Below are 13,301 nucleotides of genomic sequence, written 5' to 3'. Positions count from 1 at the left end.
CAGACATTAAGAGCGAATAATTATAACCTGAGGCAGAGTAACTAAATAGGACAATTAAGGAAACTGGGTCAGGATATCAAAAGAGAAGTGTGGCACAACAGATCAAAATACCAACTCAGATGAGAACAAAATATCCACAGAAGAATTTTCAGAGTGATGTGTATTGGTCTCAAGCCCAAAAAGGTTTCTTGGAAGTACTCATGAAAGATTTTAAAAGACAAATAAGAGAAATAAAGAAAAAATAGGAATAGAAATGATAGGCATAAATGAAATGGTCAACAATCTGGAAAAGGAAGGGAAAAAAACTGACTGAAGAAAACAACTTCTTAAAAATAGAATTAACCAAATGGTAAAAGAGATACAAAACCTAACTTAAGAAAATTACACATTAAAAAGTAGAGCAGGAAAAAAAAAAAAAAAAAAAAGTAGAGCAGGGCAAATGGAAGCTAATAACTGTGAGACAGTAAGAATAAACTAAATAGTATATAAATAAACTAAATATAATTAAATAAACTAACTAGAATAATAAATAAACTAAAAAGAATGAAAAAAATGGATGGAAATGTGAAATACCTCACTGGAAAAACAGCCAAACTGAAAAATAGATCTAGAAGAGACAATTTGAAAATTATTGATCTACCTAAAGGCCATAACCAAAAAAAAAAAAAATCTGGATAACATTCTAAAAGAGATTATTAAGGCAAACTGCTCTCATATTATAGAACCAGATGGGGGAAGTACTCATTCAAAGAGTCCACCAGTCACCTTTGAAAAGAGATCCTATAAGCAAAACTATAAGGAATATTGTTATGAAACTCCAGAACTACAAATCTCAAGATAAAAAAAAAATGCCTCAAGTTGCAGTATTCAATTAAATTAAATTAAATAAAAATTTCAAGGAGGAGAAGTCAAGATTATGCCAGGAAGCTTCTATAATAAAGGATCAGAGAGCTGGAATACCATATCACAAAAGACAAAGAACTTAGGGTTTCAATTAAAAATTAATTATCCAAAAAGATTCAGCATCATCTTTCAGGGGAGGTCATGGATCTTCAATGAAGTAAGAGACATTCAATCATTTCTATTGAAAAAAATAAATGTAAACAGATAATTTAATTTACAAATATAGGACTCAACAGAATCACAGAAAAACAAACAAGGGGAAATACATATTATTTAAAGGTTAAAATGTTTACATCCCTAGATGGTAAAATGTCATCTGTACTCTTGAAAACTGTATCTATCAATGCAGCACACAGAAGAAGCAGTACATGGACTGAGGATGTGGTTGTGAATGGACTCTGATGTAATGATATCAAAGAAAAAGGCATTAAGGGGTGGGAAAAGATCTGTACTTGAAAAAGAGGAAAGAGAAGGTAAATTGGGACAATATGTTCACAAGAAGAGTTACAAAAGACCTATTAAAATTGAGGGATAAGGGAGGAGGATGACTATTGTCTGAAACTTGATCTCAAAGAGGGAATAACTTAATCACTCAGTTGGGGATAAAAATTCATCTATATTCAACTATATCACCTATAAAGAAAAAGGAGAAGAAAGAAGAAAAGGGATGTGCAGATAAAAGGAAGGGTAGAAACACTAGGGGAAAAGGTAAAAGAAAAGAGAAAGGGTGACAGAAGATAGGTAGTGTGTGGAGTTAATTAAAAAAATATCATTACTAAGAGAAGGGAGAAAGGTTGAATGGAAATAAGGTAGTGGGTGGGATGGATAAAAAAAAAAACAAGGCTAAGGACAAGGTGGAAAGAGAAAATAAAATTAGACATAGGGGAGAAAATAGGAGGGAAAGAAATACAGAGGTGATAATCTTAATTCTGAATGTGAATGCAATGAACTCTCCCATAAAACTGAAAGGAATAGAAAAGTGGATTAAAAAACAGAATCCTATAATATATTGTTTACAAGAAACACATTTGACAAAGAGACACAAATACAGTGTAAAGGCAAAAAACTGAAAGAGAATTACTGTGCTTCAGCTGAAGCAAAAAAAAAAAAAAAAACAGCGGTAGCAATTCTGACTTCAGATAAAGCAAAAGTAAAAATAGATCTTATTAAAAGAAATAAGGAAGGAAAGTACATCTTGGTAGTGTTCCATAAATAATGAAATGGTAAAATATTAAAAGTGTATGAAGCAATTGGTAGAGCAGGCAAATTCCAAGAGAAAAATTTTAAGCCAGTTACAGGAAGAAATAGACAGGAAAACTATATTAAATGGGGAACTTCAATCTTACCCTCTCAGAATCAAACAAATCTAACCAAAAAATAAACAAAAAGGAAACTAGGGAGGTTAATAGAATCCTCAAAAACTTAGGCATGATAGACCTCTGGAGAAAATTGAAGAGAGACAGGAAGAAATATACCATGTTCTCAGCGGTACATGGCATGTTCACAAAAATTGACCATGCATTAGGGCATAAATCTCACAATCAAATGCAGAAAGACAGAAATAGTAAATATTTTCTTTTCAGACCACAGTGCAATAAAAATTATATTCAATAAAGCACAGGGAGAGATAGAATAAACACCAATTGCAAATTTAAAAATTTAATTCTAAAAAATGAGTGAGTAAAACAACAAATTAGAGAAACAATCCACAATTTCATCCAAGAGAATGACAATAATGCAACAATACATTAAAAACTATGGGATGCAGCCAAAACAGTTCTTAGGAAAAATTTAATGTCTCTAAATAACTACATGAATAAAATAAAGAAAGAGGAAATCAATGAATTGGGCTTGCAACTAAAAAAGGCTAGAAAGAGAACAAGTTAAAAAAAAACTCAATGAAATATCAAATTGGAAATTAGGAGACTAAAAGGACAGATTAATAAAAAATGTAACTAAGAAAACTATTGACCTAATTTAAAAGACTAAGAGTTGGTTTTACAAAAAAAAAAAAAAAACCTAACAAAATGGATCAACTTTTGGTTAATTTGATTAGAATAAAGAAAGGGAAAATGCAATCATCAGCATCAAAAATTAAAAAAAAAATCAACTTACCAACAATGAAAGAGAAAGTAAAGCAATAATTAAGACCTATTTTGCCCATGTACATAGAAGCAAGTCTGAAATCTAACTGAAATTGGTAAATATTACAAAAATATAAATTTCCCTCATTAACAAAGAGGAAATAAATTATTTAAATACTCCCATTTTAGAAAAAGAAATTGAACAAGCCATTAATGAACTCCCTAGGAAAAAATTTCAAGGGCCAGATGGATTTACAAGTTAATTCTACTAAACATTTAAAGAGCAATTAATTCTAATACTATGTAAACAATTTGTAAAAATCATAAAGAATGAGTACTGCCAAATTCCTTCTATGATACAAATATGGTACTGATACATAAATCAAGAAGATCCAATACAGAGAAAGAAAATTACAAACAAATTACACATCCTAATGAATACTGATGCAAAAATTTTAAATAAAATATTATCAAACAGATTACAGCAACTTATAAGCAAGCTAATATACTATGAACATGTGGAATTTATACTAGGAATGCAAAACTGATTCAATATCATTAAAATTATTAACATAATTGACCATATCAATAACAAAACCAACAGAAATCATATGAAAATCTCAACAGACAGAGAACAAGCTTTTGATAAAAGACAGTATGGATCCTTATTTAAAACACTACAGAGAACAGGTATAAAAGAAGCTTTCCCTAAAATAATAAGCAGTCTCTACCTAAAAACCTATAGCAAGTATCATTTGTATTAACAAATGACTACATGCATTACCAATAAGATCAGGGGGTGAAACAAGGATGCCCATTATCTCTAATATCTAGAAACATTTACTTTAACAAAAGGAAAAAAAAATAAAGGCATTTGAATAAACAATGATGAAATATCTCTGCCGATGATGTGATGATATACATTGAGAATCCTAGAAAATCATCCAAAATTCTACTAAAAACAATTACAGCTTTAGCAACATTGCAATATGTAAAACAAATTCATATCAGCATTTCTATATATCACTGACAAAGCACAAAAGCAAGAGATAGAGAAATTGTAATTAAAATTATTGTAGGTAAAATAAAATACTTGGAGTTCTACCTGCCAAAACAAACCTAAGAATTAAATGAATACAATTATAAAATACTTTTCACACAAATAAAGTCAGATCTAAACATTTGGGAAAATATTAATTGCTCATGAGTAAGCCAAACTAATATAATAAAAAAAAAATCAACTTACCAACAATGAAAGAGAAAGTAAAGCAATAATTAAGACCTATTTTGCCCATGTACATAGAAGCAAGTCTGAAATCTAACTGAAATTGGTAAATATTACAAAAATATAAATTTCCCTCATTAACAAAGAGGAAATAAATTATTTAAATACTCCCATTTTAGAAAAAGAAATTGAACAAGCCATTAATGAACTCCCTAGGAAAAAATTTCAAGGGCCAGATGGATTTACAAGTTAATTCTACTAAACATTTAAAGAGCAATTAATTCTAATACTATGTAAACAATTTGTAAAAATCATAAAGAATGAGTACTGCCAAATTCCTTCTATGATACAAATATGGTACTGATACATAAATCAAGAAGATCCAATACAGAGAAAGAAAATTACAAACAAATTACACATCCTAATGAATACTGATGCAAAAATTTTAAATAAAATATTATCAAACAGATTACAGCAACTTATAAGCAAGCTAATATACTATGAACATGTGGAATTTATACTAGGAATGCAAAACTGATTCAATATCATTAAAATTATTAACATAATTGACCATATCAATAACAAAACCAACAGAAATCATATGAAAATCTCAACAGACAGAGAACAAGCTTTTGATAAAAGACAGTATGGATCCTTATTTAAAACACTACAGAGAACAGGTATAAAAGAAGCTTTCCCTAAAATAATAAGCAGTCTCTACCTAAAAACCTATAGCAAGTATCATTTGTATTAACAAATGACTACATGCATTACCAATAAGATCAGGGGGTGAAACAAGGATGCCCATTATCTCTAATATCTAGAAACATTTACTTTAACAAAAGGAAAAAAAAAATAAAGGCATTTGAATAAACAATGATGAAATATCTCTGCCGATGATGTGATGATATACATTGAGAATCCTAGAAAATCATCCAAAATTCTACTAAAAACAATTACAGCTTTAGCAACATTGCAATATGTAAAACAAATTCATATCAGCATTTCTATATATCACTGACAAAGCACAAAAGCAAGAGATAGAGAAATTGTAATTAAAATTATTGTAGGTAAAATAAAATACTTGGAGTTCTACCTGCCAAAACAAACCTAAGAATTAAATGAATACAATTATAAAATACTTTTCACACAAATAAAGTCAGATCTAAACATTTGGGAAAATATTAATTGCTCATGAGTAAGCCAAACTAATATAATAAAAAAAAAATGACAATTCTGTTTAAATTGATCTCATTTTTCAGTCCTATACCAATCAAACAGCCAAATTTTTTTTTTTTTAAAACTAAAAAAAAATAACAAAATGACAAAATCTATCTGGAAGAACAAAAGGTCAAGAATATCAATGAAATTATTATTATTTTTTTTAATACAAAGTATGGCAGCTTAGCATTCCAAACCCTAAAACAGTATTATAAATCAACAGTCATCAAAAACATTTGGTACTAAGAAAAAAAAAAAAAACTGAAATAGATTAGGGACACAAGACATAATAATCAAAACCTATAAAAATCTAGTATTTGATAAACACCCAAGCTCCAGCTTCTGGAATAAGAAATCACTATTTGGCAAAAAGCTGGGAAAACTGAAAAATAATGTCAGAAACTCGACAAGCCTGATTATCTCACACCCTATACCAAAATATAGTCAAAATAGGTACATGATTTGGATATAAAGAATAATACCATAAAGAAATTTGAGAGCAATGAAAAATATACTTATCAGATCCTTGGAATAAGGAAGAATTTATGACCAAGAAGAACTATAGAACATTACAAAAGGCAAACTGGACAACTTTGATCACATTAAATTACAAAGTTTTTTACAAAAACAGAACCAATCAGAAAAAAATAGAAAATTGTTATTATTGTTTACAACCATTGATCCAGGCCATGCTACATAATGGTTAAAAATTTGTTGGATTTAGAGTGAGGATAAATTTTCTTGCTGTTTGAATTTGTAAAATGACTTGTTTCTGAATTTGAATTTCCTTATCTAATAAAGCCGATTAAAAATACCTGTAAAATTATTTAAGACACCTAGTAAGCTCAAATAAAGTATCTTGGGTAAAGAACAGAATAAATGACAAGTATTGTTATGATTTTGATTGTTAAATTTATTTAATACTAAAAATTATGGAATAGTTAAAGATAATTTAAACAGCACAAATTTACTATAAAATTAGGCTACTTCTGTACACATAGAAATGGAACCAGTGAGTTTTCTTAAGGTTAGATTATTAAAAAAAAATTAACAGAGATATAGAAGATCCACAGCAAAAGCTAAGCAGTATATTCTGTGCAAAAACACAGTCAGAAACTTTTTTTGATTATATGAATAAATAGATAGATAGATGAGCAACTTCATATTCACTAGTACTTTTCTGTTGACAATAGATTTTTCTAGAAAATTGTCATTAGACTTCTGGAGGTGGAGTGGAGATGGCAGAGTAAAACCAGAAAGTTGCTTGAGGTCTCCTAATTTCCCTCAAAAACCCATGAAACAGTCTCTGAACAGAATCTGAAAGAATGAAAATACTCTCCAACTCAAGATAGAATGGAAAAATTTCAAGAAAATTCAGTTCTATTGGGGTGAAAAGGGTGTTCAACCCAGCTCAAACAGATTCTGGAAAGGTGGTGAGAAGGTATTAATTAAATCAATTCAGAAACTCAGATTCCTTGCTCAGTAGAAGAGTACTTCCAGTCCAAGATCAGAAGACAAAATCTGGGAATCCAGGCTACTACCTGAAAAGAGTAAGCAAAGCTATCCTCTGAAAACACATGGGGCCCCTGTGCTCAAAGCCAAAGTTAGAGCAGCACAGGAAACTTGATACAGTGATCCCTTTACCCCAGGAGCAGAGCTCACCCATAAAAGTGAAAAAAAGAGGAAATGCCAAAAGAAAAGGAAAGAAAATGAGCAAGAAACAGAAAAGAACCATGACCATATAACGCTATTATGGTGATAGAGAAGACTGTAATGCATGATAAACTGAGCAAGATAGAGATTAAGAGAATAATTTAATAATTTATTTAATGGAGAGATTTACTGGGACCAAATGGATCCATGGTTTGGTCCCAGGGCTGAAACTGAGCAAGATAGAGATTAGAGAATAATGTAATAATTTATTTAATGGAGAGATTTATTGGGACCAAATGGATCCATGGTTTGGTCCCAGGGCTGAATGAGACTATTGTCTCAAAGAATCCAGCAGTGAATGTCAGATACAAGATTCTTTTATAGGGTAACAAGAACAATGACATAATGGGGGAGGTACCTGGATGGAGATGAACTAATGGGAGGAGGCACCTAGAATGACATAATGGGAGGTACTGGAGAGGCTCCTGATATTCTAATGATGCCTAAAATGGATAAACACCTTTATCCCATCAAGTATTAAGAGGGAATAAGTATAGCCTAAGGTCTAAGATATAAGACCTTTATCCTATCAGACATTAAGAGCGAATAATTATAACCTGAGGCAGAGTAACTAAATAGGACAATTAAGGAAACTGGGTCAGGATATCAAAAGAGAAGTGTGGCACAACAGATCAAAATACCAACTCAGATGAGAACAAAATATCCACAGAAGAATTTTCAGAGTGATGTGTATTGGTCTCAAGCCCAAAAAGGTTTCTTGGAAGTACTCATGAAAGATTTTAAAAGACAAATAAGAGAAATAAAGAAAAAATAGGAATAGAAATGATAGGCATAAATGAAATGGTCAACAATCTGGAAAAGGAAGGGAAAAAAACTGACTGAAGAAAACAACTTCTTAAAAATAGAATTAACCAAATGGTAAAAGAGATACAAAACCTAACTTAAGAAAATTACACATTAAAAAGTAGAGCAGGAAAAAAAAAAAAAAAAAAGGTAGAGCAGGGCAAATGGAAGCTAATAACTGTGAGACAGTAAGAATAAACTAAATAGTATATAAATAAACTAAATATAATTAAATAAACTAACTAGAATAATAAATAAACTAAAAAGAATGAAAAAAATGGATGGAAATGTGAAATACCTCACTGGAAAAACAGCCAAACTGAAAAATAGATCTAGAAGAGACAATTTGAAAATTATTGATCTACCTAAAGGCCATAACCAAAAAAAAAAAAAATCTGGATAACATTCTAAAAGAGATTATTAAGGCAAACTGCTCTCATATTATAGAACCAGATGGGGGAAGTACTCATTCAAAGAGTCCACCAGTCACCTTTGAAAAGAGATCCTATAAGCAAAACTATAAGGAATATTGTTATGAAACTCCAGAACTACAAATCTCAAGATAAAAAAAAAATGCCTCAAGTTGCAGTATTCAATTAAATTAAATTAAATAAAAATTTCAAGGAGGAGAAGTCAAGATTATGCCAGGAAGCTTCTATAATAAAGGATCAGAGAGCTGGAATACCATATCACAAAAGACAAAGAACTTAGGGTTTCAATTAAAAATTAATTATCCAAAAAGATTCAGCATCATCTTTCAGGGGAGGTCATGGATCTTCAATGAAGTAAGAGACATTCAATCATTTCTATTGAAAAAAATAAATGTAAACAGATAATTTAATTTACAAATATAGGACTCAACAGAATCACAGAAAAACAAACAAGGGGAAATACATATTATTTAAAGGTTAAAATGTTTACATCCCTAGATGGTAAAATGTCATCTGTACTCTTGAAAACTGTATCTATCAATGCAGCACACAGAAGAAGCAGTACATGGACTGAGGATGTGGTTGTGAATGGACTCTGATGTAATGATATCAAAGAAAAAGGCATTAAGGGGTGGGAAAAGATCTGTACTTGAAAAAGAGGAAAGAGAAGGTAAATTGGGACAATATGTTCACAAGAAGAGTTACAAAAGACCTATTAAAATTGAGGGATAAGGGAGGAGGATGACTATTGTCTGAAACTTGATCTCAAAGAGGGAATAACTTAATCACTCAGTTGGGGATAAAAATTCATCTATATTCAACTATATCACCTATAAAGAAAAAGGAGAAGAAAGAAGAAAAGGGATGTGCAGATAAAAGGAAGGGTAGAAACACTAGGGGAAAAGGTAAAAGAAAAGAGAAAGGGTGACAGAAGATAGGTAGTGTGTGGAGTTAATTAAAAAAATATCATTACTAAGAGAAGGGAGAAAGGTTGAATGGAAATAAGGTAGTGGGTGGGATGGATAAAAAAAAAAAACAAGGCTAAGGACAAGGTGGAAAGAGAAAATAAAATTAGACATAGGGGAGAAAATAGGAGGGAAAGAAATACAGAGGTGATAATCTTAATTCTGAATGTGAATGCAATGAACTCTCCCATAAAACTGAAAGGAATAGAAAAGTGGATTAAAAAACAGAATCCTATAATATATTGTTTACAAGAAACACATTTGACAAAGAGACACAAATACAGTGTAAAGGCAAAAAACTGAAAGAGAATTACTGTGCTTCAGCTGAAGCAAAAAAAAAAAAAAAAACAGCGGTAGCAATTCTGACTTCAGATAAAGCAAAAGTAAAAATAGATCTTATTAAAAGAAATAAGGAAGGAAAGTACATCTTGGTAGTGTTCCATAAATAATGAAATGGTAAAATATTAAAAGTGTATGAAGCAATTGGTAGAGCAGGCAAATTCCAAGAGAAAAATTTTAAGCCAGTTACAGGAAGAAATAGACAGGAAAACTATATTAAATGGGGGACTTCAATCTTACCCTCTCAGAATCAAACAAATCTAACCAAAAAATAAACAAAAAGGAAACTAGGGAGGTTAATAGAATCCTCAAAAACTTAGGCATGATAGACCTCTGGAGAAAATTGAAGAGAGACAGGAAGAAATATACCATGTTCTCAGCGGTACATGGCATGTTCACAAAAATTGACCATGCATTAGGGCATAAATCTCACAATCAAATGCAGAAAGACAGAAATAGTAAATATTTTCTTTTCAGACCACAGTGCAATAAAAATTATATTCAATAAAGCACAGGGAGAGATAGAATAAACACCAATTGCAAATTTAAAAATTTAATTCTAAAAAATGAGTGAGTAAAACAACAAATTAGAGAAACAATCCACAATTTCATCCAAGAGAATGACAATAATGCAACAATACATTAAAAACTATGGGATGCAGCCAAAACAGTTCTTAGGAAAAATTTAATGTCTCTAAATAACTACATGAATAAAATAAAGAAAGAGGAAATCAATGAATTGGGCTTGCAACTAAAAAAGGCTAGAAAGAGAACAAGTTAAAAAAAAACTCAATGAAATATCAAATTGGAAATTAGGAGACTAAAAGGACAGATTAATAAAAAATGTAACTAAGAAAACTATTGACCTAATTTAAAAGACTAAGAGTTGGTTTTACAAAAAAAAAAAAAAAAACCTAACAAAATGGATCAACTTTTGGTTAATTTGATTAGAATAAAGAAAGGGAAAATGCAATCATCAGCATCAAAAATTAAAAAAAAATCAACTTACCAACAATGAAAGAGAAAGTAAAGCAATAATTAAGACCTATTTTGCCCATGTACATAGAAGCAAGTCTGAAATCTAACTGAAATTGGTAAATATTACAAAATATAAATTTCCCTCATTAACAAAGAGGAAATAAATTATTTAAATACTCCCATTTTAGAAAAAGAAATTGAACAAGCCATTAATGAACTCCCTAGGAAAAAATTTCAAGGGCCAGATGGATTTACAAGTTAATTCTACTAAACATTTAAAGAGCAATTAATTCTAATACTATGTAAACAATTTGTAAAAATCATAAAGAATGAGTACTGCCAAATTCCTTCTATGATACAAATATGGTACTGATACATAAATCAAGAAGATCCAATACAGAGAAAGAAAATTACAAACAAATTACACATCCTAATGAATACTGATGCAAAAATTTTAAATAAAATATTATCAAACAGATTACAGCAACTTATAAGCAAGCTAATATACTATGAACATGTGGAATTTATACTAGGAATGCAAAACTGATTCAATATCATTAAAATTATTAACATAATTGACCATATCAATAACAAAACCAACAGAAATCATATGAAAATCTCAACAGACAGAGAACAAGCTTTTGATAAAAGACAGTATGGATCCTTATTTAAAACACTACAGAGAACAGGTATAAAAGAAGCTTTCCCTAAAATAATAAGCAGTCTCTACCTAAAAACCTATAGCAAGTATCATTTGTATTAACAAATGACTACATGCATTACCAATAAGATCAGGGGGTGAAACAAGGATGCCCATTATCTCTAATATCTAGAAACATTTACTTTAACAAAAGGAAAAAAAAAATAAAGGCATTTGAATAAACAATGATGAAATATCTCTGCCGATGATGTGATGATATACATTGAGAATCCTAGAAAATCATCCAAAATTCTACTAAAAACAATTACAGCTTTAGCAACATTGCAATATGTAAAACAAATTCATATCAGCATTTCTATATATCACTGACAAAGCACAAAAGCAAGAGATAGAGAAATTGTAATTAAAATTATTGTAGGTAAAATAAAATACTTGGAGTTCTACCTGCCAAAACAAACCTAAGAATTAAATGAATACAATTATAAAATACTTTTCACACAAATAAAGTCAGATCTAAACATTTGGGAAAATATTAATTGCTCATGAGTAAGCCAAACTAATATAATAAAAAAAAATGACAATTCTGTTTAAATTGATCTCATTTTTCAGTCCTATACCAATCAAACAGCCAAATTTTTTTTTTTTTAAAACTAAAAAAAAATAACAAAATGACAAAATCTATCTGGAAGAACAAAAGGTCAAGAATATCAATGAAATTATTATTATTTTTTTTAATACAAAGTATGGCAGCTTAGCATTCCAAACCCTAAAACAGTATTATAAATCAACAGTCATCAAAAACATTTGGTACTAAGAAAAAAAAAAAAACTGAAATAGATTAGGGACACAAGACATAATAATCAAAACCTATAAAAATCTAGTATTTGATAAACACCCAAGCTCCAGCTTCTGGAATAAAAAATCACTATTTGGCAAAAAGCTGGGAAAACTGAAAAATAATGTCAGAAACTCGACAAGCCTGATTATCTCACACCCTATACCAAAATATAGTCAAAATAGGTACATGATTTGGATATAAAGAATAATACCATAAAGAAATTTGAGAGCAATGAAAAATATACTTATCAGATCCTTGGAATAAGGAAGAATTTATGACCAAGAAGAACTATAGAACATTACAAAAGGCAAACTGGACAACTTTGATCACATTAAATTACAAAGTTTTTTACAAAAACAGAACCAATCAGAAAAAAATAGAAAATTGTTATTATTGTTTACAACCATTGATCCAGGCCATGCTACATAATGGTTAAAAATTTGTTGGATTTAGAGTGAGGATAAATTTTCTTGCTGTTTGAATTTGTAAAATGACTTGTTTCTGAATTTGAATTTCCTTATCTAATAAAGCCGATTAAAAATACCTGTAAAATTATTTAAGACACCTAGTAAGCTCAAATAAAGTATCTTGGGTAAAGAACAGAATAAATGACAAGTATTGTTATGATTTTGATTGTTAAATTTATTTAATACTAAAAATTATGGAATAGTTAAAGATAATTTAAACAGCACAAATTTACTATAAAATTAGGCTACTTCTGTACACATAGAAATGGAACCAGTGAGTTTTCTTAAGGTTAGATTATTAAAAAAAAATTAAGAGTGACAAGAAGGAATGTACTAAGGGAAGAAGAGCCAAGTAACTTGGAATAAATTATCTCACATAAAAGAGGTGCAATAGAATAGTAATGGATAACAATTGAACATTACTATTGTTGGAATTGGCTTAAATAATATACACACTCAGTTGGATCTAAAAATCTATTTTACAACATTTTTGAGAGTTGCAGCCTGAAAGGAGATAGAAAAAAAAGCATCAATGGAAAAAAAGTATAAAGGGAAATACACTGTAATCACCCTTTTGGATATAAACAACTGTTTCCTGTAGAGGAAGTTTGGAACAATCTCTCCTTTTCCCAAAGAGCAGACCTCAACCATTAAAAAAGAGCAAAAAAAGCA

Source organism: Antechinus flavipes, chromosome 1, assembly GCF_016432865.1.
Source record: "Antechinus flavipes isolate AdamAnt ecotype Samford, QLD, Australia chromosome 1, AdamAnt_v2, whole genome shotgun sequence".
NCBI lineage: Eukaryota > Metazoa > Chordata > Mammalia > Dasyuromorphia > Dasyuridae > Antechinus > Antechinus flavipes.
The sequence above is the reverse complement of the archived record's forward strand: the minus strand, read 5'-3'. Positions refer to the sequence as shown.